Here is a 5,076-nt window from a genome sequence, read left to right on the forward strand (position 1 = left end):
ATTCTGGGCCAGCTTTAGCTCTGAGGCTTGGCTCCAGCTCTTAGGCCTCAGCTGCTGAAAGCAGGTATCTGGTTTGTTTGGGTTCTATAATCGAAACACTGTTTCAACTCCAGCTCTGATGGCTGAAAGCAGGTTACTGGGGTTTTGTTTAGCTTCTATATTTGTAACAATGTTTCAAACTGCAAGCTCAGAGGCCAGCAGCGGCAGGCGGGGAACGTTGGAGTCCTCCGTCACTGAAGCAAGCAAGCCTCATGTTCGCTTCAAGCTGCCTGGCTGCCGGCCGCCATCTTTTGGCTGGCGTAATTTGCATATCGCCCTGATTAGCCAATGGGAAGGGTAGCGAAGGTACGGCTAATTACCATGTTTCTCTTTTATTAGTGTAGATTATTTACTATTGAACCCACCAATGCTCCAACGCTTTTAAGTACCAATTAGGCATATGAGGCTGGAGAAAAGTGGAGGGGGAAGGGAGCAGGCCCTGCAGCCTCTTTTAGTAGCTTTTTACACGTCTATCCTTCCAGTTCTCTAACTTTCGTAGTTTTCTTGAGATGTCAGGCCAACTATTGGTGACAAAATGTAATTTTATTTTATTTTTTTTTTAAATATATTTTATTGATTTTCTACAGAGAGGAAGGGAGAGAGATAGAGAGTCAGAAACATCGATGAGAGAGAAACATCGACCAGCTGCCTCCTGCACATCCCCCACTGGGGATGTGCCCGCAACCAAGGTACATGCCCTTGACTGGAATCGAACCCGGGACCCTTCAGTCCGCAGGCCGACGCTCTATCCACTGAGCCAAACCGGTTTCGGCCAAAATGTAATTTTAATCTTCCTTGGATTATCACTGAAAGGCTTTATCATAAATCCTTCATTTTAGTTGCATTTATTTATTATATCTTAACAACTTTGAGATTTTAAAGCCAATTATTACCTCAAGTATTTTCTTGACCAATTTTGTAACAGGGATAACTCACTAGCCTTCAGTGGCTTTAATGTGAAAGTACTATTTCATTTTATTTTCCTTTATAAAAACAGGAGTGCCCCCCACCTTCACTGCTAGAGGATACTTCTACAGATCTGTTCCCCCCAGTGTTATGGGGGGAAATAGAACACTGGGGACTAGTATGGTTATGGGAAATATTAATTATGCTGTTAACCATGGGTGTCTTTTCTGTTCAAAGGGCAATCAACCTGGCGGGGAGTCCCATGCCCCGGGGACCGGCGAGTAATGAGGTCCATTATACTATCTTGGCCAGTGCATGTGGCTTGCCTGCTTGCCTCGCGTATAGTCCCCTTGTGTCATTTTCACCATCTTCCAATGAAAAGCAGTCTTGGGCCTATTCTATGACACCCGTGAAGAGATGGGCCATGCTCAGGCCAAGAAGCCACCCAAAATCGGGTAGGGCGCCTCCCCTTAAACCAGCTTTCCCTCTGCACAGGTACAGAAGTCCCGGACACGTGCCGAAATTATGGGAAATGGCTCACCTGTCCAAACTGCAAATGACAGACTAGGAAACAAAATCATGGTGAAAATGAGACTTTTAATAACACTCCCGAGAATGGGCGCCCATTTTACAGGATCACAACAAAGGCTAGAGGCAAGCGACCTGGTAATTAATGGGCTGGGGCCTTTTCTAGTTGCCTCTGCCTCCCTTTGTCTAGGGGAGCCTTCCTAGGACCTATGCTATGGGCCACGTGTACCACTCATACCCTCTCTCCCTCCCCACCCCACATCCTGTTTGCTCTGGGGAAATTCGGTAGTGGCCTGGCCACCTGCTGTTTCTTTTCTATGAAGATAAATTAGAGGCATGCTTCCTACATGGGGGGAAACGGGGTATAGGCATTTATTAACTTCAGAATAGTTCTGAGACAGTCTCTAAAATTTCTTATTAATTTCCATCTTTTTGGAAGAATTTTTTTTCTATGCTTTTCCTCAGAAAATTCTAATTTCCAAATCAAGATATGCTTCCCATATAGTCATTCAGTTTAATTTCAGAGCCGGCATTTTTCTAATTTCTGCACGCAAAATATTAATGTAGGTACCCAAAACGCCTGCATTTTAGCCATTTCTAAGTTGATACTTCTAGTTAAATCTTCCCATTTCTGTAAAGCATTTGCAAGTAAAGGCTTCCTATCAGGAGTATTAAATGAGGGCTGGGGTTTTGGAACTTCTGGCCTTGGAGGCACAATTTCCCATGTAAAATTTTTTTATTTTTATTTTGGATATCTGTAGTCTGAGCAAATTTTCTAGACATGTTATGTAGTGGGTCAAGTGTGGTCTCAGTTTCTCTCCTGCCTGTCTAAAGCCATAAGAAGGGTTCAGGGCCCGGGCAGACCAAGCCTTATGGTGGCCCCCTAGATGAGCCATTTAGTTAATTACAGATGAGTTGGGACTTCCCCATGGGGCTCCTGCATTTCTGACACCTCCATAAAGATTCTTAGTCACCTAAGAACACCCCAGAATCAGACTGGAGGGAGGATATGCCCCCTTCCTTATCTTTGGAGCTGATTGAGTTCAGCTCATTTATACAGCAAAGGTATTTTGCTCAGACTCTCAGCAATTCCATTGAAAAGCCAAAATCAAAACCAGCCACCCATTTTTTCCTCCAGTCCCGCCTTAGCCTGGGCTCTGTCAACCCTGGTTCCACCTCAAGGATTTTAAAACACAGCTCAAATAAAGTCAGACCCTCTACCAAAGCAAGGGAAGGTCCTGGATCCAAGAGACAACTCACCCACGTTCACCTGAAATGGCAGAGAACTACCAGGCTCAAAGGGCCCTTTGCTGGATCCTAGCACCGAGTCTGAGTCCAAGGGATGGTCCTGGGTGAGCCTCTGGAATCCTGCCGACTATGCCAAGTAATGTTAACGTAAAAATATTCAAACCTGTAAAGAATTTTGTGAATTTATCTGAGCCAATCTGTCGACAAATTCTCAACAGATTGGGATAATGCCTCAGAGAATGGCAGGTTACATCTGTATTTATACATTGAAATCAAAGGAGGGACATAGGTGGGCTACAGGAAACCCACTGGTGATAGACTAGAGAGGCGGGAGCAAGCAAAGCAGGGAAATCCCTGGGATTGGATAAAAAGTACAATGATAGACACATACTTAGGTGGGTGCAGGAACAATTAACATGATAACAATGAAGGAATTTGTAGTCTCTGTCCTGGTGCCCACCCAGGCACATTAGGTTGTGCCCCAAGGGGTCCAGAAAAAGGGAAGTTACAAGTCACCCTGACATTTCAAGGGTATGTTATCATAGAGGCAAAAAGACAGATAGGCTCAGTGAAGGTAAAGGTTGACCTTGTCAGTGAAGATACTGGCCTAGGACGTAACTGCCCACCATAACTGCTTTTAAAGTTTAATTTCAGACCATCCTTTGTGGTGACTTTAGGTCTCTGAGTTTGCAAGACTGCCATGCAGGCCTCCCCTGTGCTTGTCAGGTTAGCAGATGGCCCCTTCCATCCACACAACCCATTACTGGGCCCCTCCCCATGCAGGGAGTCTGAATCTACCTGTAATAGATGTTCCCGCCTTTGCTTAAACCTTCCTGTCCGCAATTCCATTCTTTGGCGTCGTGAGAGTGGACCCAGGAAAAACCCTTGGCTCCTGCTCTGGTCATCAATATGGACTCCGAAGACTTAAAAAATAACCACCAGGGGTTGCTGTTATATTTTTTAACTTGACATTTCTTTGCTGTGATACTTTTTAAAAGTATAACACAGAGCTGCAAATTGTATTTTCTCCAGAAAACCACAATGATACTTTTCATCTTGTTAGGGGCAAAAATAGAGTACTGGGACCAGCTATAGTTATAAGAAATATTAATCATGCTATGGACTGCCTTGCTCTGATTAAAGACAGGATATTCTGACCTGGCTGGGAGTGGTGGACCCCTGGGATCTGGCAGTCAGCCTTGGGGCTGGGAGACAGCCTTGGAATTCGGTCCATTCTCATTCAAGAACTGCCTGTTGTCATGGAAAGATTAACAACTTGTTAGTGGATTCTCGCCCCAGCCCGCATTGCCCACTCCCCAGGCCTTCATTTCCTACTCCACCAGGTAATTTTTGTCTCCCCCCTATAAGCAGCAGCTCATGGTGGGGGCAGGGCTGATGTTTGTGGGTGACCTGCTGCTCCCCATGCTGCCGGCAGGATTGGAATAAACATTCATGTGTAATTCACTCTGTCTTTGCTGAATTGGCTAGAGTAGTGACAGGCAGCCTGGACCCAATGGCTGCCCAGTTCCATCTCACATGTTCTTCCTACAGGACACGGACATTCCTCCCACTGAGTGGTGGTCCACATCCCTGCTCTGGATCTGTATAGAGCCGCCCATGGGGCCCAGCCACCCATGGGACCCAGCCACTGAGCATAAGAAAGACCAGAGCCACAGGGAAAGGTGCTGGTGCATCCCGCCAGCAGCCAGCATTACCTGCTTCACTCATGAATGAGAGTCCTCAGATAATCCTAAGCACCCTCGTCACGCCAGCCCACAGCAAGGGAGAGAGACCACTGTGCCTGCTAAACCTGTAAAATGATGGATTCATGGGAAAATACATGGTCTGCGTCACCCTCCCCTTGGTCAAGAACCAAAACACTGCTGCCCGGCCAGTGTGGCTCAGCGCTGAGCTTGACCCGGAAACTTGGAGGTCACCGGCTCAAGTCCTTCTTGGGCACGGGTGGCAGGCTGATCCCCCATGGTGGGTGCGCAGGAGGCAGCCAATCAATGATTCTCTCTTGTCGTTGATGTTTCTGTCTCTCTCTCCCTCTCCCTTCTTCTCTGAAACCAGTGAAAATATATTTTAAAAGAAAACGCTGCCTCATCCCATCAGCCGATCTGGACACTTCCAATTTGCATCACCGCAAAGGCAACCATTATCCTGATTTCCAACACCAGGGATCAGGTGGGACTATCTTAAAGTCTGTGCTAATGAAATCATATTGTTATGCCCAGATTTCAGGATCCCCAAGAAACCACATCAGAGAGCCAGCCAGTCCGATGCAAAAGCATAAGAGTCTTTATTCGAGCTAGCTCGGCTCCCCCACCTTGCCGACACAGCGACAGGAAGCAG

This window comes from Myotis brandtii, unplaced genomic scaffold, assembly GCF_000412655.1.
Source record: "Myotis brandtii unplaced genomic scaffold, ASM41265v1 scaffold1882, whole genome shotgun sequence".
NCBI classification, from domain to species: Eukaryota; Metazoa; Chordata; class Mammalia; order Chiroptera; family Vespertilionidae; genus Myotis; species Myotis brandtii.